Here is a 21,427-nt window from a genome sequence, read left to right as displayed (position 1 = left end):
TAATTAAAATATGCATCACCTCACATAGCTATCATTTTTGTGGCAAGAAAATTTAATACTCCTAGCCTTTTTAAAAATGCAATATATCATTACTAATCTTAGTCATCCATATAATACATCTCTTGAACTTATTCCTCCTACATAGCTATAGTTTTGTATCCTTTGATCGGCATCTTCCCACCCTCTCCTGTTGTCCCCTACTCCCTACCTACCTATTCTAGCTACTGGTAACCACCTAGAATGTCTTTGTGGGATCAACTTTTTTATTTTTTTGTGGCACTGGGGTTTGAACCTAGGGCCTTGTGCATGCTAGGCAAGCACTGTACCACTGAACTACACCCTCAGTTTAACTTCTTTAGATTCTGTGTATGAGTAAGACTGTATAGTATTTATTGCCGGGTGCCAGGGGCTCATGTCTGTAATCCTAGCTACTTGAGAGGCTGAGATCCGGAGGATGGAGGTTTGAAGCCAGCCTGGGCAACTAGTTCACAAGATCTGCCCCCCACCTCTCCCTGCAAGATAACCAGAGCAAAATGGACTGGAGGTGTGGCTCAAGCTGTAGATGCCTGCTTTGTAAACACAAAACCCTGAGGTCAAACCCAGTCCCATAAAAAAAAAATTACATGGTATTTGTCTTTCTGTGACTGGCATTCCATTCCTTTTTAAGGTTGAATAATATTCCACTGTGTATGCATACACCACATTGCAAAACCATTCATCCATTGATAGATACCTAGGTTGCTTCCATGTCTTGTTTATGAACATGGGAGTGTAGGTGTCTTCCCGACATACTGACTTCATTTTCTTTGGATATGTACCCTGTAACAGATATATACTCAGCTCCATCATAATCTTATATGTATCTTTAGATATATCTAGTGTGCAGATTATATAGTCTCATTCTATGTTTTTGAGGCGCCTCTGTGCAGTTTTTTATGATGGCCATATTAATTCACATTGCTTCCAGTAGTATGGAATGGTTCTTTTTTCTCTATATCCTCCCTTAACAAAATTTTTTTTTTGAACAGGATCTAACTGTGTAGCCCAAGCTGGCCTTGAACTTGTGATTCTCCTGCCTTAGCTTCAGCCTCAGCCACAGCCTCCTGAGTGCTGGGATTACAGGTGTGTGCCATCCTGCCTGGTATTTGTTATGTTTTGTCTCTTTTATAATACCCATTCTAATAGGAGTGAGGTGATATCTTGGTGTGGTTTTAATTTGAATTTCCCTGGTGATTACTGATGGTGAACATTTTTTTCATATGCCTGTTGGCTGTTTGTGTCTTCTTTGAGAAATATCTGTTCAGTTCTTTTGCCTGTTTTTTAACTGGGTTGTTTTCTTGGTATTTGATTACTTTTTAAAAATTACTGAAGTGATGAAATTTTTTCCCCTTTCTGGTATATTGACTTCTTTCCTCCTTTATTGTATCGAGTGGTTAGAGGAGCTCTAAAAAGAAAAGGATTAGTGTGACCAGTGATGGCTGCAGCATGGACCAAGGAAGACAGAAACGAAGAAACTGCATTACAGCTAAGATCACAGAAATCCTGAGACTAGACTAAGATTCTTTACTCAGTATTCTGTTTGGGGTAGATGCAGGACAAAGATGGTAGGCGAATGGCTTTCAAACAGTCTGTGGCTCCAATATGCAAAGTAGTATATCAGGCAATAAGTTTAAGAAGGGGTGAGGAAAGACAGAAGCCACGGGCTGGGTATGTAGCTCTGTGGTAAGAGTGCTTGCCTAGCACACTCAAGGCCTTAGGATTGATCCCCAGCACCCTCCCTCACCCCCAAAAAAAAAAATCAAGGAGAGGGAAGCATACATGTTCTTTGTTCTTTTTGGGTTTGTTTTGGTTCTTTACTCATTGTGTAGCCCAGGCTGGCCTCAAACTTACCATCTTTCAGCCTGTTTCTTGAGCATTGGGATTGTAGGCCTGTGCCACCACACCTTACTCACATGTTTATAAAAGTGGTCATATGCACACTATTTACTCATCAGTTAAAAGCTTATTATGGCCAGTCTTCTAAGTTTTTCAGAAAAGTAAGATGAAACTTTGGGTTTTGTATAATGTAGTAGTTAGTGCATAGCATATAGAATTAAGCCTTTCCTTCCTGAGAATGCTGGGGGCTAGAATCCACAAGATAATATTTAAAGCCACAGATGGTTGGTGGGTTCTATGCACAGATGTAGAATTCCATGTTCAAGTGCAGCTTTCCTGAAAATAACTAAATTACGTGTGGCCCTTCCCCTTTGGCCTCAGTCTTGCTTGAGTTATGTTCCTTTGAGTCATCTCAAGTAAGCGAACACATCCTGAACTGGTGTATGGGGCATAGCAGTTGCTTTGTGCTTTTTCATGTGCCTTTGATGTTTTGGCTGTGGCCTGATGGACAACTTTGGGGTGTTGTGACCCCTCTGAAGAACAATTCCAGAGGAGTAACACTGCCCTGGGCCATGGTTTGGAAGATGATTGCATAGCTTTTTCTGGAGTCACACTGAAATGGTGTGCTACATAGTAAGCTGTATTTATAGAGAATCTGAGAGTAGACATTTCAGAGGGCCTGTGTGAGTATCTGTATATGTGGCACTTTAGTGCTCAAAGAGGTAATGCTGGCAGTTTCTTTGTGAGTAGTCTTGTCCTTGTATTGGAGAATAGTAGTTTGTCTCCCAAATCATGGCAGTTTTGGCTGGTGAGAATGTGAAGGATATTCTAGGTGCAGGCACTGGAGACTTTATCTAATACAGTGAACATGTACAACTTGGATTTGTGCTTCTGCATTAAGCTTCAGGTTTAGTGGCCTTGATCTTAGTATGTGTGACTGATGAAGCATTGGTAAGTTTGCTTTGATATAAGTAATGGCGTCTGTCAACCCAAGGGTTGTGTATTAATTTTCTGTTGCTATCATAACAAATTACTACACATTTAATGGCTTAATGCAGACAGCTTACAGTTCTATAAAAGTGTAATGGTGTCACTAGGCTCAAGGCAAAGGGTTGGCAGTACTGTGTTCTGTGAAAGTTCTAGAGGACAGTCTGTTCCTTGCCTTTTTCAATCTAGATTCTGCCTGCATTTCTTAGCTCGCGGCCCCTCCTTTCTTCAAAGCCAGCAATCTAGCATTTCTCGAGTGTGCTTCTGTTATATCTCTTTCTCCCTCTTCTTCTGCCTTCTTTTACTTTTTAAAATGAGTTACATTGGATTCACCCTGTTAATCCAAGATAATCTATTTTAAAGTCAGTCTGTACCCTTCATTCTTCATTGCCATGTAAGGTATGATACAGGTTCTGAGAATTAGGACATGGTCATATTTGGGGCTGTTATTCTGCCTACTGTAGGCTCTTTTGCATTTCCATAGTATCTTGAGACATACCAAATTATATAAGAGGTGTCTATTTATACATATTTTACTATTACTAGATTACATAAATTTGTCAAGGGCAGAACTATGTCTGTTTCATATTTGAATTCCCAGTATTACTATACCCGGTGCACACATATGGTGCTCAGTGAATGTTTGCCAAGTTATTTGGGACTTTTTAAACCCCCTGACAATGTTTGTGAACAAACTTAAGAGTTAGAACTGTAACTTTTATAGCAAAGTAATGAGAACTCAAAGCCCATTCATCTCTCGACTTCTGTAGAGCCATTTAATGCTAGGCTCTGCTCTCTCATGCTTGGGAGAAAACCTGTGTGTCTATTAGGATGCAGTATTATTGCTTGCTCTTCTAAAAAGGCAGCATCTCATATTGTTCCTGAGCATAAAATCAGATGAACAGAATGAACTGCTTGTGGCTGGGAAGACTGCTTTCACCTAGCCAGAGGATGTCCCTTAGAATAATCAGCTCAGCATCTAGCAAATGCACAGTGAGGAAAATCTGAGGCCAAACATTTATTGGCTTCCTTTTAAGGATTATACTTTCAAAATATGAGAGCTATCAGATTATGTTTGTACCAAATCATAGCATGTAAATTGAATCAGCACAATAGCAGAATTTGATCCTGCTGTTATCTTATATGCACTTGTGGCTAAGTATAGATAAGCTCTTGTCAATTAAGTTAATTCTGAGTTTATCTAAATGCCCTTCTTGCTACCTTTCAATTGTCAATAAACAGGGGGTAAACCTAGGATGGAGAAACATGCCAAAAGAGTTGCCCATGGATGCTTTTGTGTATCATCAGACAGTAACAACCCCCAATCAGGATCAGGAATGATGAGAAAACCCATGTTCTTTTGCAGGACGGGCATGGCATACTTTTAGTGGTTTTAAAATAGAGTTGCATATCAGTGACTTTTGGTATTTGAAACTTATTATGTCAAAGCTAGCTCTAAAGAAAACAGCAGCTTTCCCTCCCTCTCACTCTCCCTCTTTCCTTCCTACCCTTGTTCTCTCCCTCCCTCTTTGACTGCCTTCCAGTACCTGGGATTACAGGTATGAGCCACTGCACCTGGCCTCTGGTATTTTTAAAAATGACATCTTACAAATGAAGAAGATAAATAAAATAGATTAAAGTAGTACCTTTTTTGCTTGTGGGACTAGAGGCCAAGTATCCAAGGTCCCTCTGAGGAACACAGAACCTAGCTGAAAAAAAATACTAGCTAGGTGAGGTGTGTGACCAGACAAGTTGCACTGTTTTTCAGTTTCCTCATCTTTAAAATGGGGATAACATAGCTTCCTCAGCACTTACAAGGATTAGGTGAGATTATGCTTGTGAAGAGCCTCTCCTTTCCTTCTGCCTTTCTTCCTGTTTTGGCCTGCCAGTTCCTTATGACCCTACTTGTCCCTTACCACCTCATTGCCTGTTCCTACTCACATAGCTCTCAGATGTCTCAAAATTCCTATAACATTTATGATTTGTTCCATTAAAATGTTTTCAAAATAGCATTTTCTGATTATAAAAAGAAATATATGCTTATGTTTATTGCAGAAAGTACAGAAAAAAAAGAATACAAGCCTAGAAGAAAGTCACTATCTTTCTAGATAGGTGCTCTTTTTCTTTCTCTTTCTCATTTTAAAGATCTTAGTTAGCTTAAGATCTAATTGGCTTTTATTTGTGATTTTAGAATCAGCTAGCACGTCACTTCTATAAAATAGAATGAATATTACCAGGAATGGTATTAGTTTTCTCTTTCTTCATTGTGTACTGTGGGAATTACCCTTTTCATACTTCATGATACTTGTGATAGATAGAACCTATTAATTCTAAATCTGTGGTGTTCTATTAGGTAATTTGAAAAAAATTTTTATTTTGATGGCAAAGGAGGAAAAAGTATCTCCTGTGAAGCTGAGGCTGTAAAGAGCAGGGAAACAGTATTCTGGATGTTGAGAGAACCTGGACAGAGCCTTTGTCTTCAGGGGGCTTGCATTTTGATGTGACTGAATGCTTTGCAATGCAATCTAGTTGGTGGTACACGGAGTGACAATGACTCCTGAGAGTCAGGAGTCAGCTGCAGCTGGGGATCTGGAAGGGCTTTAAAGGCATAGGGATTGGAACGTGATCTCAGAGTAATGATTTTGGTAGATATCTCAAAGGCACTGAAAACATTCTGGTAGTGGGGAAATAGTGGGTGGCAATGGGCAGGAAAATGTGAGGCATGTTGAGGTTGTCCATTTGATTGGCAGGAAGGGAGAGTCCTAGGGGACCTGGTGAGCTATGGCTGTAGCACCTGTTTGTATTTACTAAACTTCAGGCAGTTTTACCCAGCCATTTAGAGGTGCTTCTTGTAAGTATAGTTAGGAGGAAGGGGTGATAGGCGGTGGGTCTGCTAATATTTGAGAAGGCAGTTTGTATGGAGGATAGCTCTGGATGGCAGAAGTGAGTTCAGTCTTTTCTTTTCAAGTCTTAGATTCAGAGAACTTGGTCTTTGTCTTTTGTGCTCATTGTGCCTGGTGACCATCTCCTTTAATCAGTGCAGGGGAACAGACCATTTACAGCACAGTGCTTCTCCTCCTACCTCCCTGGGGAGGAGGTGTTAATGCTGTGATGGTCCCAAAGGATATTTCCTTTTAGAGACCTGTCTGGGTCTTCACTACCAATTTAAAGTTTTAGTTTAACTAGGAATAGAAGGAAAGTACCTCAACATTATAAAAGCTATATATGACAAACCTACAGCCAGCATTATACTTAACGGAGAAAAACTGAAACCATTCCCTCTAAAATCAGGAACCAGACAAGGATGCCCACTATCTCCACTCCTATTCAACATAGTACTGGAATTCCTAGCCAGAGCAATTAGGCAAGAAGAAGGAATAAAAGGAATACAAATAGGTACAGAAACTGTCAAAATATCCCTATTTGCAGACGACATGATCCTATACCTTAAAAACCCAAAAAACTCTACTCAGAAGCTCCTAGACATCATCAATAGCTACAGCAAGGTAGCAGGATATAAAATCATTAGCATTTCTATACAGTAACAATGAGCAAACTGAAAAAGAATGTATGAAAACAATTCCATTTACAATAGCCTCAAAAAAAAGTCAAATACCTAGGTGTAAACCTAACAAAAGATGTGAATGACACTATAAACTTCTGAAGAAAGAGATTGAGGAAGACTATAGAAAGTGGAGAGATCTCCCATGCTCATGGATTGGTAGAATCAACATAGTAAAAATGTCAATACTCCCAAAAGTAATCTACATGTTTAATGCAATTCCCATCAAAATTCCAATGACATTCATCAAAGAGATTGAAAAAAAAAAAAGTGAAATTTATATGGAAACACAAGAGGCCACGAATAGCCAAGGCAATACTCAGTCAAAAGAACAACGCTGGAGGTATCACGATACCTGGCTTCAAATTATATTACAAAGCAATAATGATAAAAACAACATGGTACTGGCACAAAGACAGACATGAAGACCAGTGGAACAGAATAGAGGACCCAGATATGAAGCCACACAACTATAACCAACTTATCTTTGACAAAGGAGCTCAAAATAGACGATGGAGAAATAGCAGCCTCTTCAACAAAAACTGCTGGGAAAACTGGTTAGCAGTCTGCAAAAAACTGAAACTAGATCCATGTATATCACCCTATACCAATATTAACTCAAAATGGATCAAGGATCTTAATATCAGACCCCAAACTCTAAAGTTGATACAGGAAAGAGTAGGAAATACTCTGGAGTTAGTAGGTATAGGCAAGAACTTTCTCAACAAAACCCCAGCAGCACAGCAACTAAGAGATAGCATAGATAAATGGGACCTCATGAAACTAAAAAGCTTCTGTTCATCAAAAGAAGTGGTCTCTAAACTGAAGAGAACACCCACAGAGTGGGAGAAAATATTTGCCAGCTACACATCAGACAAAGGACTGATAACCAGAATATATAGGGAACTTAAAAAACTAAGTTCTCCCAAAACTAATGAACCAATAAAGAAATGGGCAAGTGAACTAAATAGAACTTTGTCAAAAGAAGAAATTCAAATGGCCAGAAAACACATGAAAAAATGCTCACCATCTCTAGCAATAAAGGAAATGCAGATTAAAACCACGCTAAGATTCCACCTCACCTCTGTTAGAATAGCCATCATCAGCAACACCACCAACAACAGGTGTTGGCGAGGATGCGGGGGGAAAAAGGAACCCTCTTACACTGTTGGTGGGAATGTAAGCTAGTACAACCACTCTGGAAAAAAATTTGGAGGCTACTTAAAACACTAAAAACATTGATCTACCATTTGATCCAGCAATACCACTCTTGGGGATATACCCAAAAGTCTGTGACACAGGTTACGCCAGAGGCACCTGCACACCCATGTTTATTGCGGCACTATTCACAATAGCCAAGTTATGGAAACAGCCAAGATGCCCCACCACTGATGAATGGATTAAGAAAATGTGGTATCTATACACAATGGAATTTTATGCAACCATGAAGAACGAAATGTTATCATTCGCTGGTAAATGGATGGAATTGGAGAACATCATTCTGAGTGAGGTTAGCCTGGCCTAAAAGACCAAAAATTGTGTTTTCCCTCATACGTGAGCATTCTAATGTGAACATTAGATCAAGGGCAAACACAACAAGGGGATTGGACTTTGAGCACATGAGAAAAGCGAGAGCTCACAAGGGAGGTGTGAGGATAGGTAAGACACCTAAAAAATTAGCTAGCATTTGTTGCCCTTAACGCAGAGAAACTAAAGCAGATACCTTAAAAGCAACTGAGGCCAATAGGAAAAGGGGACCAGGATCTAGAGAAAAGGTTAGATCAAAAAGAATTAACCTAGAAGGCAACACACACGTACGTACAGGAAATTAATGTGAGTTAACTCCCTGTATAGCTATCCTTACCTCAACCAGGAACACTTGTTCCTTCCTATTATTGCCTATACTCTCTCTTCAACAAAATTAGAGATAAGGGCAAAATAGTTTCTGCTGGGTATTGAGGGGGTAGGGGAGAGAGGGAGGGGGCAGAGTGGGTGGTAACGGAGGGGTTGGGGGCAGGGGGGAGAAATGACCCAAGCCTTGTGCGCACATATGAAGAATAAAACAATAAAAAAAAGTTTTAGTTTATTAATTTCTTTCACTTTGAGAAGCCTGATGGGGGCAACTTAGAGGGATAGGTTAATGGTGAGAATTCCAAAGGACTTCAAGGAGCTGTTCAAACTGCCTTGATGATAACATTTACATTTTCTGCTGTCTTTAAAAGATTTTCACACTGAACAACCTAATAATTGTGATTTAAATTGTTTAACAAAATCATTCATTTGATTGCCAACTTGAGTAGCTGCATTTGGTAAAAAAAAAAAAACCCTGGGGACTAAGGGGTGTGTTAGTCAACTTTTGTCCTTGCCAAGATAAATTACCTGACAAAAAATTCAGGTGGAGGAAAGTATTATTTTGGCTTACGATTTCTGAGGTTGAGTCCGTGATCACTTGGCACCATATTTCTGGGCGTGTGATGAGGCAGAACATCATGGCAGATTGTGGGAGTGTTTGGCAGAGGCTGTTTACCTCATGGCAGCCATGAAGCAGAGAGGTTCAGAGAGGGGCCCAGGACAAGATGCAGCCTTAAACACACCCCCAGAGGCCTACTTCCTCCTGCTAGATCCCATCTCCTAAAGTTTCCAGAACCTCCCAAAATAGTGCTGCCAGCTAGAGACTGAGCCTTCAATACCTGAGCCTTTTGGAGGGCACTTTATATCCAAAATGTCAGTTTCTTCAATTGAAATATATGAGTCACATTGCTGCATGGCCCAGTGCAGTGTGTTTGGGCCAGTTAGGGGCTCAAGGTGTGGCTCAGTGACCCCCACACTGCACTGGTTCTCAGTCAGACTGATTTTTTGGTATTTAATAATATTTAAGTGAATAATTATCTATGGTCTTTTACTCCAGTAATTTTGTTTGTTTTATTTTTAGGGTAAGTTTCTTATTTCTGACTTAGTCTCAGTTGAAGGGTCTTTGAGACTACAGTGGTCTCTATAAAATGACAGGGCCAGAATTCATTCTTTCCAGGGACTCTGCTTCTACAACACTGGTTCTGTGCCTTAGAAAATTAAATCATAGTATTGTTAACTTACTGTATGAAGTGTCCTCTTTTGAAACTCACACCACCCATCTTCCACTTGTTCCCCTCTCCCTTCTTACCCTACTTCATCTCTAGAATAGGACTGAAGCCTGATCCTTTCCATTAACAATGATTATTCTGTTTCTTACGACTCCTAATTTTCCTCTTCACTGTGCTCTCAAAGTGACCATACTGGTGGCTCCTCCATTATTTTGTCTGCTATTTCACTCAGTAACGAATTTTAAAACGTGATATCCCTAGAAAGTGATGGGGAAGTATTGGCTTCCTGGGGAAAAGCTTTACGTCATGCTGTTATAGAAAAACCAGAGCTGTACAGTAGTTAACTGGTAGAAACATATTTTATTCAAAAAACCATTGCATAGGAGAAAAGATACCTCAGTATTGAAACTGGGCTGAATTCTTTTCTTTTTTGCTTTTTGTTTGAGATAGTATCTCGCTGTTTAGCCTAGGTTGGACTTGAATTCCCAGTCTTTTTACAACTCAGTCTGCCAAGTGTAGGATTACATATATTTGCCACTACACAGGCTTAAAACTGGGCTTAGTTCTGAGTGTAGCATAAGCAAGTGGGAATTTTTAGTCAAGGAACAGGGGTGGAGGGTTGGGGGGGTGGTGAGTACATAGAAAATTACTAAGAAGGAGACATCAGGGTAAGGGGGATTCTGGCTAAACTAACTTAACCAGGATTTTTGTAAAGGATAGGCTGGGTGGTCAGACATCTCCCAGAGGAGGGAAGAGGATGGAGAGCCCCCCCCCCCACAACCTCCCCAAGATATCAAGGGTGATCAGATCAAAGTTCTAGCTAAACCTCTTCAGCAGGACACAGAAGTCTGAAGTTGAGGTCAAGTTGGGAAGAGGATTCAGAGGAGCCTGACAAGAGTTTGGTCAAGGAGGGACTGTCAGTGTCTTGACTGTGTCACTTTTAGTTCCTATGGCTATATTTTTTAATTGAAAGGCAAGAACCTTACCTGCAGTTGTCCCATGTGCTTCTCAAAGACTTAGCTTAGGCTATGATGTCTCTAGGGGTTGGAGGTACACAGAACTTACTTTTTACAGAGGGAAGTTTTACAGCTGCCCTTAGCTGGTCCAGTGTGTAGCTGTGTTGTGGGGTCACTGAGGCACTCAAGAGGGGATTTTGGGCTGTCTCAACATGTACATTACTTATGTGTTTACTTTCTGCAGCTATAGTCTCCAAGAGAGCTAGGATCTCAATAAGCTCTTCTGTGTCACTTGTCCTCAGCACAGTGTTCTGCATATAGCAATTACTCAATGCATAGCGCTTGTATTGGCCAGGTTTTCGTCAATACAATAAAATACCTGAGACAGGTTACTTCATGAAGAAAAGAGGTTTATTTAGCTTATGGTTTTACAGGTTGAATGTCCTAACAGTATAGCATAGGCTCTGGTGAAGGCCTCATGACTGATGGAAAAGAGTGTGGGAAGGGAGGGATCACATGGCAAGCAAGGAAGCAGAGAGAGACTGATGGGGACAAGCTCATGTTTTTATAATAACCTTCTTACAAGAACTCAGGTGTCCGATAGGGCATCCTTAGACCCCAGTGGCCTAAAGGAGCCCACTAGGCTCCACTTCTTAAAGGTTCCACTACTCTGGGGACCAAGCCTCTAATACGTGAACTTTTGGGATACACAACTAAACCATATCCAAACCACAGGATTTAATGAAAGTTAGACCAATTTTTATAATAATGGTAATGGGATCAGGGGATCGTGGAATATAGAAACCAGTAGAGGGAGCCTGAGAGATAGAAAGCTCTAATTATTTTAAAAAGGTTTCTCTACTTCCCCAGCCACTTAACAGACAGACAAGCTGACTGGGGTTCACCTCCCTCCTTTGTTCCCATCCTCCCTAGGTGAAGCCTGAGAAAGGGCTGAGGAGGGGACTCTGAGGCCTGGATGATCCAAGAATTAGATAGCTTGCCCTTCTCTGGCTATTGGTAACTGAGTGTTGTACAGACTCCAGCACTCCTGCATTCTGGGCTCTCTGTTCTCTTGCTCTGGGGGCTGGAGAGGGAGGTCAGGATGGCAGTGGTTTAACATTGGCTGCAGGGACCTTCGGGTGGACTAGGAAGTGGATGCTGGCCATTTCCAGTGTGGCTGGTGTGCTGTGGCATCACCCTGGAGTCTTCTGCTTGCTCTTCCACAAAGCCCTCCAGGCAAGAGGCAGAGCCTCTGTTCTGAGTGTGCACACCACACTGTTTTTTTGTTGTGGACAGGTGTCCTTCTGCAGGGTTCCTCTAAGCAATGTGTTTCTTATGATCCCATGTATAGGATTGACATGCCACGTCCAGGTGGGTGGGAGAAATTGGAAACCCTAGAGTCTGCTTTTTTGGCTTTTATAATTGTGATGACAAGCTCCAATGGTGCAGGTTCCAAGTAGCGCTTATGTGGGAGCTCCAGGTACCTCCTTGACCCCCATACTTTACAACACTACCCTTTTCCTTACCAAGGCTGGAGTCCTCTTGTGAACAAGTGCTGCACAGGACAAACCTGGAGCTAGCAGAAAACTTTGTGTTCAAAAGAAAAAAAGCTGTGGCAAAACACAGTGTTCTGAGGAGTTGTGTGGCTGGGTCTATGTACAGACCACAGTGATGTTTCTGGAAGACAATTCCTTCAAATTTGCCTCCAGCATAGGAGTATGTTCAGCTTAATTGGTGGATCTTCTGCCAACTGAATGCAGTCAGTTGTCTTGCTGTTTAGAAGCAAATATGGGCCTTGAAACCTAGAGGAGCTGTCATCTGCTTCCTTTCTGCTAGAGTTTTCAGTTTGGGGAGGCAGCTTTTAACTGGTCTTGCTGAGCTTGACCAAACTAAAGGAAGAAAAGTTTTGATTTTGTTGAGTTACCAGGTGCTGCCCCAGCAGGCGAGGGCTGCTGCCTACCTGCCCTGCATGGCTTTCTCTACCACTTTCCTTTCAGTGTTTCCTCTTCATCCCTGTGTACATTGGAGAGAGGACTGGAAGATACCAGTTTTACCTATGGGTTAAGATTCTCAGAGGGAGCAAGGAAGAGTCACTGCTCCTAGGGTACATGGAAGAGGAAGGTGGAGATTCTGTATTTTGCTCTTTGAGCAGTGGGAGAGAAGCATGCTTAGCCACATGCTATGGGGTGTCAGAGGAGGCAGTGGAGAGAGCTGGGTTTTCCTGGGGCCTGAGAATCTGGGAGCAGAGGCATGTAATTGAGAAGCATGTCTAGTAGGAAGTCTTCCTGCATCATGTGGAGCCATGGCTCTGGAGCCCAGGAACTGAGGTGGCCCTCCTTGGGGTGAGTGAGGAGACAGATGTGATCCTGACACCCTTTTTAACCCTTTTTATCTTTTGAGATGTGTCTCACTGTGATGGCCAGGCTAGGACTCAAGTGATACTTCTGCCTCTTTTTTCTGAGTAGCTGGAATTACAGGAGTGCAATGCCATGCTCAGCTTTGATTCTGATGCCTTAAATCAGTAGACTGGATGGATGCATGTTGCCAGAAAACAGAAGATACCAAGTAGACCTCATCTAGATACAGGCTGCATTCTTCAGAAGTTATCAGCATTTGCCCTTTTGCATAATTCAGATTCAGGATTGCTGCCCTTTTCTCTTCCTCTCAGCAGGTAGTTTTGTCATGGTCATAGAGCACTGTTATTTGGCCAGTACTAGGGGGTCGTTTATATTTCCTGTACTCTAAAGCTGGGGTCTACAGCTCGTTGTGACTGGGGCATTGCCAACTTCCCAGCGGTAAAAATCATTTGCCATCCAGTTCCCTAAATATAAGTTGTAACTCAGACCCCTAAGACTGTAAGTTTATCTGAGTGCTCTTGAAGTGGGATTCTCCTTGAAGTTTACAAAATTATTAGGTTTTTTTTTTTTTTTGTCTTCAAGCACTATGTATTTTTCTGTTTCCAAACAGTCTGAGGGTGGCCAGTTCAGTTAATTTGCAGATGTAATCCCTCGATTCATGTTTTCTCCTTTAAGACCACTGAACCTGGACTGGGATGTAGCTCAGTGATAGAGTGTTTTCCTAGCAAGCTGGAGACCCTGGGTTCCTTCCCCACCATCAAAAAGGAAAAGACAAAAAATCTTGCCAAACATGTACTTAATTTTTATTGTGTAGGTTAACCAAACCACATTTGTATAGTAGTTGTTGCCAAACCATTCTGGAGGGTGTTTAGCTGAGCTGGCCTGGGATTGGAGGAGCACCTGCAGAATTGCTTTCTGTGGAAGTGGCACACACAGTGTTTGGGCTCAGGTCCTTCACAGATGGCTTAGGCTCCTAGCAGATGTGCTGCGGAGATCCACTTTGAGTTGCAAACAAGTGTTATACAGGTGGATTTTGGGAACCCAGCTCTTTTGAAACTATACGTGAATTTCATAAAGTTCCTGTTTTCAGTATGCAACAGTGTGCTTGAGGGTAAGGCCTGAAAGGCATCTTGGAAGTGAAGGTCACATTTAAACACCCCCACAGTGGTGAGATTGTTATGCTTCATGTGCTGTGAAGGCTGTGGGATGCATGTCTGTCTGCTGACTGGGCTTTGCTGTCCCAGGTGCCTTACCTGCCAGGGATGCCCATGTGCAACTTCTTTCAGGGGGCTGCTGTCTCGGGTTACTCTTTTCTCCTCCTTCCCCTCACCCCCTACCCCAGGTAGGCTGGCCCTACAGTTTGGGCCATGCGCTCAAGTCCTTTTGCTTTAGTTATTTTTCATATAGGGTCTTGCATTTTTGCTCAGGGCCACCCTGACATGATTCTCCTACTTATGCCTCTTGCATAGCTAGGATTACAGATCTGAGATACCATACCTGACTTATTTGTTGAGATGGAGTCTCACTTATGTTTTGCCTGGGCTAGCCTCTGACCTTGATCCTCCTGATTTTCCCTTTCAAAGTAGCTGGGATTACATTCACGCACCACCTCATGTGGCTATTCTCCCTCTTCTGAAGCCTTCTGCCCCTCCGTTGAATTTGTATCATAAGGTGGTGAGGGGATGGAGGTATGATCACAGATCCTAGCCTGCCTGCTGTGTAGCTGGCACACAAAAGATGCTTTGAAACTCAAGGGTTAGCATGTCACTGTCAGAAGGCTAAAACTCTGCAGTGGAGTACTGACAGGGTATGAGTACCTGCACCTCCCCCTTAACAGATCCCAGTTATGCTGTCAACTCACATGGGGAAGAAAATCTACATTCATTACGTTGAGAACCTTGGGGGAAGCGTTTTTCTAGACTTGGGACACTGGCTGTGCCCAAGATCTACCTCCAAATTGGGGTTTGCCTTTGTTTTGGGATTTATATGCCTCTAAAAGAGAGAAAATTATATTGAAGCAGAAGTTCAGGTTAACTGTTCTTGAGGTTATATGGTTACATGGGATATGTGTGGAGTTGGAGCTCACTAAAGCCTCTAGGCTGTGCCATAGGGTACCCACCCCCTCATTCCCTCCCTCTTGTCTGATTTAAGCCACATGGCTAGCTTTTCTTTTATATGTCATATTCCCTTCTAGTACCATGAATCTGATGTGGACAGTTTTATAGAGGAAGCATGTAGGAATTTGTGAAATACTGAAAACTTTTTTCTTGAGGTTGGATGAGAGGTGGTCTGTCAGTCTCCCTGGGAGTGCAGGGGTTTCCTTCCTCTTGTTGGAGGGATGCTGTGGTTACCTCCTTCTCACCCCAACCCTTCCTTTTGAGTAGATGTTGTGGGCATTTAAGTTGGTCTCAGAATTAGTTCACAGAGAGAGAAGGTGCTTTGTATCATGGTGGGGAGCCTTCTAAGTGGTCACACAATTGGAGGGCTTGAAGGAACCTCCTAGACTTGTTTAGGAATACTCTTTGTTGTGAAAACAGATTTCTGTTTGAGAAAATGAAGAGTTTTTCCTGACATCTGTGCCCACACCGCCAAATGAAAGAGCTATCGGTGGATATTTCCAGAGTTATTCACTGTTTGTTAGAAAATTGGGTGTAGGAATACTAATGGTGCAATAGGGTTAAAGTAGTAGTGGTAGTTTTTGGTGCAAAAAATGTGTACACATGCATGCATGTAAATGCAAAAAAAATACCTATTGAAACTGTTCCAGGAATCAGGGGAGGGGAGATAAAGGGGAGGAGAGGAAGGGGCGAATTCAAGTATGACATAGTTGATACATTGTAAATGCCACAGTGTACCTCCACCCAGCACAACAATAAAGGGAAAAAAGAGATATTTTTGATGAGGAGAGCTATAAGCACATGAAAATGAGGGAGTCCTGTGGTGCTGCTGCCCCCTACTTGGTTTTTCCTCCTTCATTTCGAGTTTGAAAACATTCGGAAGGAATGTTTGGTATTACAGTTACGGCTATCAGACAGTTGCTGTGGAATCCCTAGCATGAACTCCTAGGCTGTTGTGTGTTTCTTTTTAACTGTAGGTATGCTGCTGTTGCATTGATCTGTTATTTCGCTTAGCACTTTATTTCTTTTGAGAGAACAACAGGGTGGTAGGGAAGATAGGAGTCTTTTGAATGTGTACTTTGTGGAAATCTGTCTGAAATCAAATCAGCTGTGCTCTGAAGAGTGTGGAGAGTCATCCAGAATGGAGGTGCAGCAGCTGACAGGGCCCTTGCCCAGGAGACAGTGCAGTTTCTGTTTGTTGTGTAATTTTATGCAGAGTGCCTTGGCCTCTGACCTCCAAGTTTGTCAGAGGGGAGTCAGGGAGCTGAAGGGCAGAGGTGAGTGGAGAGGTCTGTGTACAGGTTTGCTCACATGAGAGAGGAGGCTTAGATGGGTTTGTTTGTGATAGTGATGATTATCTGTCTACTTAAATCACTATTGATTAGGAGACGATTTTTGGAACCCTGGAATCAGCCAGAAGCTCCCAGAACACTCTGTTATTCCCACACGAAACATCCCCTGCCAATCTCCTTCTCTAGCAGCTACAGCAAAAATGTGTTTTGCCAGGAGAAGGATCAAATTTGAATTTCCCATAGTGATTTTTGTGGGATATGGCTGATTTCAAGCAAAGGCATCTTCTTTTCTCCATCTGAAATATTTATCACTCAAAATTAGCAGAGTGATACAGTGGGAAACAGTGGGTTGAGGGAAATTTGATGTCTGAATAGAGAAGAGATAAAAAATTCCTAGCTTTACTGGAATGTGTTGAGGATGGGCTAAGCAGAGGCTTAGAGTAGAAGTTGATGAAAATAAATCAGATTGTTCATTATTAATGGCTCCACTTACAATTTTCCTTCCATTACCCTTCTTAATTCTTGTTTTTGTTTTCTGGTTCTGAAAAAAAAACAAACATAAAGAATCTTTTTCTTTGACCCAGACCTGGAGATGAACGTAGAAATCAGATTTTCTGTGTGTACAACGTTTTCCTAGGCACAGAACCCAACTACATTAAGAAGTCTGTTTCTTCTTCCCAAGGTCTGCTAGACTAGGCATCACACCCAGGAGTTCTCAGGCTGCTGATAGGGGAGAGCATGGGACCTGGGCCAGCCACCTTGTGGGGCCAGCCTCCTGATGGCAGTCTACCAGCCACTGATCCCTCCTGAGTGTTGACTGGGGCCGTGCCCTCCTCTCCAGTTGTGTGCCATGAGCTCTGTTTGGTGAGCCCAGGTCAGAACAAGGAAGGTTGAAAGTCTGCACTGCCCTTTTTAGGTTCTCTGTGGGAGAGGCCACTGTGCTTAGCCAGGTGTGGTGACAGCATGCTGCCACCACAGCTGCTGTCTGGGTATCCAGGGTGAGCAGTTGCACACCAGGTGCTGGCCACACACACTGGGTATGAAGGGACTGTAGACAGCTGGGAAACAATACCTGTGAACAGAACAACGGTCTTGGCAGAGTAATAAGAGGTTGAAGAAGGACAGAGCTGGGAACAGAAAAATGTAATTCTAAAAAAAAAATCCTAATTTTAATTGATTTTCAGATGATTCCCAGAGGTAAGAAAGACAGTATAGGAAACAAGTTGAAAATCACCTTGAAACATATAAGGTAAAAAAACATATTGATAGAAATATCCTGCTCCTATGTGAAAGAGTAATCTGTAATCCTTACATTCAGCTTAAATGGTACAGAGAAGCAAAAGAAGAAAAAAAATATCAACCTGTCTTGTCTCCTGAGGAGGAAGAAACTATAGATGAGAACCACTAATTAAAGAATGTCAAAAGCCTAGAACCAGCTGAGCCTTACACGATGCTGAGGACAAAGAAAACAGTAAAAATTAGAGTTTCACAGTATAAGTAGGACCGAATCAGAGGCATGCTTGGTAAGTGGAAGAGGATGTGGATGGACCTCTGCTCCTGATCTGTTTGCTCACCAGCTTGAGCACGGATAAGGGCAAAAACCGGAGAGATTCTTTTCTTGTACAGACCCAGAGGCTAAGGAAAGTAGCACATGTGTTCATAGAAGCATTGTAGATAAACTTTGAGAAATCATAAGCAATGGGAAAGAAGGAGCACAAGATAAAGGCAAATCATGTCCTCATTTTCCTGTGCTGCTGTGCCCCGTGGGCTGGTTATTGTGACTTGCTTTGAGGTAGAGTGCGTAAGGTTGATGGAATAGATAGCTTATGGACATGTAGGAAACAGAATTGTTCTCCAAGAGTAGACCTGATTTCAGTAGAAGTCAGCAAAGGCGTACTACTTGGTTTTGAGGGCACTGCCAGACAGGACAACCAGAGTGCTCTTTAGTTCTGCTTCTTCACCTGGACAGCTTTGGAGTCACCGGAGGCTTGTTTCTAAGCCAGAGGCCTGGGGGCAAGAATTTGCCTTTCTACTGAGTTCCAGTGACATTGACATTACAAGTCAAAGCTAATTTGTTTAATGTTGTTGGAGTTGGGGAAGACAGAACTTGTGGAGAAAATCGTGAAGTTGGTTGGTAGTATTACTGGTGGGGGGCTTCTGAGTTGGTTGAAATGGTTGGCGCCACTTCAACTTGGACAAATATCTTTCAACTGTTTGTATTCTAACTAGACCATCACCTGTTAAATGATTTCATTGGGGAGGACGATACGTGTATTTCCCAAATCTGAAGCACCACAGAACCAGGAGGGATAGTTATAATGTTGAATGAGAGTTTAAGTGATCTTGGTGTGTTGGGAAGATTTAGTAGTGATGCATGTGAAATGTCTGCAATTGTATACATATAGGAGGCCTGAAGTCTTATGGAATAAAAAGTCTTGGGGATTGGGTAGACTATTTTCCTCCCAAATCATAATCTAATTCTACCTCTCCTTGGGGGGGAAATTGTAGTCTTGGTTAGGTCATGGCTGAAGTATTTTTGCAGTTTTAGCACGACATTTTAAGGTTTTTGACAACATTGAGAGTGTATTGAGGGAAGAGATGAATATGTTTAAATGGATGTTGACAGACTATAGACTACCTAAACAGATGAAGGAACCTGGAATGCTTAGCCTGGAGATTATTTAAAGATTTCATGGTGTTTGTCTACAAATATTATGGAGTTAGATCTGTTTTATGTAATACCTGAGGGTAAAAGGAGATCCAAGGCTGAAATATAGTGGGATGCAAGTGTTCAATATTAAGAAACATTTTATAATGATGCAGTGTGATTCCTTAAAAGCTGGGAATGTGGTGCTAGCTCTGGTATATTCAAGCTGAGACCTGATGACTGTTTTTCTGGAATGGCTTTGTGTGGTAACACCACCAGTATCTCACCTGCTTACAGTAACAGAACTTTATTTCTTGCTCATGTCACATCATAGCAGCAAGAGGGCAGCCCTTGCTCCAGGTGTCTTATTTTAGGACCCAGAGAGGGAACTGCTCTTTTTGGGTCTGAGATGTGCTATTGTAATGGGAAGAGCAGGAGTGTAGGAGAGATTGAGCAGACTTGCAGGTTCTGCAAAGATGGGGAGGATATCTTGCTTCCTCCATCATAAGGGTGCCACACAGGTGCCACATGGCCAAAGGTGGAGAGGTGAAGTGAACTCCCACTGGATGTGCAGCATCAGGTTGGCAGTTAGAACCCAATTATAGGGAGGAAGAAGATATTTGGAAACAGTAATCCACCTACTTGTGAAGACTGGACTCAATATTTACTCTTAAGTATGTAGAATATTTACAAGGCACACGGCCCACTCTTCCCCTTCATAAAGGGAAGAAGCAGAGCCAGCAGAAGTTGAACTTGACTTTGTCACCTCCTCTCTGCTGTTGAGCCTCTGTCAGAGGGTAGGCTTACTGAATTTCATCTTTTAGCAGAGATTTCTAGCCTTTTAAACACATTGCTTCTGTGTTAGTTTTCTATTGCTGTGTAATAAATTACCACAAATTTCTCAGTTTAAAACAATACACATGGGGCATGAGTCTAGGCCTGGCTTAGCTGGGTCCTGTGCTTGCTATACAGTCTCTCTCAGTGTGACTGCTGTGGCTGGAATCTCATCTGAAAGCTTGCCTGGGAAAAGATAACCTTCCAAACTCACTTATGCATCGAGGGCTTTGGAAGGATTCAGTTTCTTACAGGTTACTGTACTGAAGGCCACAGTTTCTTGCTACTGTTGGCTAGAGACTAACAGTTATTTGCTTACTTCATGAAAACCAACAAGAGAGTCTTCTGGCAAGCTGGAAGTCACTGTCTTGGGTGACCTTATCGCGGAAGTAATGTCACCTGGGCCATATTCTGTTGATTAGAAGCAAGTCACAGGTCAGGAGAGGGGATTACCCAAGAGCATGAATACTAGGAGGGAGGCTCTGAGAGGCAGTTTGCCCTAGAATAGGACTTCATGTTATATCTCATAATAAGACTTCTGCAGCATGCCTTCTACTCCATGGTAGAAGGGAGTGATTCAGTCATTGTCAGAAGAAATTTTCATAGTGCAGGTGAGATTGGAACTGAACTTTGAAGTGGTAGCCCCAGGATGTCCATATGTTAAAAGGGACTATGAAGAGAGTGGCAGTCTGATTGGAAGGAGGGATTTGACAGATACAGCTGGTATGGTATAGCTTGGGTCATACAGCCAAAGTCTTGCCACATCAGGCCTGGAGACTGACACAGCTCTGAACGATGCAGAGATTCCATTAAAGAAGGGAGAAGAAATCGGGGGGAAAAAAAAGACGAGATGAGGAGACAAAAAATGCAAGCAACACCAAGAAGTCAGGTCTGCTGACTTCTATTTCCTCCTAAGAAGCCTGAGTAGGGGCTCAGGGAGCATGGAGCCCCACAGAAGAATCAGAACTGTCCACTTCCAGATAACATGGTAGGCCAGCCCCCTTTCAAACTTCTCAAGTGTGGGGGCTCAGTCAGCCATCCTGTGGGCCGGGCAGATGACAGTGCTGACTTTTATTGAGTCACTTACCACAAATAGCTTCTCTTATTTATAAAAAGAGCAATGTTTTTAAAATGGGGCCTCTTGGGTTTTTTTTCTCAGTATTGGGATTTGAACTCAAGGCCTTGCACTTACTAGGCAGGTGCTTTACCACTTGAGCCATACCCCAACTTTTTTTGTTTTAGTTATTTTTTAGATTTTTTTTTTTTTTTGCCTGGGAGTCAGCAGTCCTCCTACTTATACCTCCCATGTAGCTGGGATGACAGACACACACAGCTATGCCTGGCTTATGTTGAGATGAGGGATCACTAATTTTTGGCCTTAAACAAAAATCCTCCTTATTTCTGCCACTCCTGGCTGGAAAGGGCCTATTTTTTGATGTGGTGTTGGTGTATTGTATGTTTGGAAGAAGAAGTGGTAGTTTTTTTTTTTGCCAGTGTTAAACAATCATCTTGGCAGCTGGTTTTCAAAGGAAGGAAAAAAATGGCATTTGTGGCGAAAAAGGAATGCTGATCAATGTCAGGTGGCATGCCTTGGAGGCTCACAATACTCAGGTGTGATCACATGAGGCTTTGTGTGGGCATTAGTTCTGTCTTTGGCTGCCATCACTTGAATGAAGCTGAAGTCTATGGGTTCTGTTGTATGGTACACAGCTAGGCACAT

The 21,427-nt window shown here is 42.3% G+C and overlaps 1 protein-coding gene across 1 annotated transcript in view; it reads left to right on the top strand.

The window, feature by feature from the left end:
• The window catches only part of LOC109677180 (cyclin-Y-like), a 179,040-nt gene that overhangs the window by 42,521 nt on the left and 115,092 nt on the right, over positions 1 to 21,427 (top strand). The gene's annotated exons all lie outside the window — the stretch shown is intronic.

This window comes from Castor canadensis, chromosome 15 (genome assembly GCF_047511655.1).
Source record: "Castor canadensis chromosome 15, mCasCan1.hap1v2, whole genome shotgun sequence".
NCBI lineage: Eukaryota > Metazoa > Chordata > Mammalia > Rodentia > Castoridae > Castor > Castor canadensis.
The sequence above is the reverse complement of the archived record's forward strand: the minus strand, read 5'-3'. Positions and strand labels throughout refer to the sequence as shown.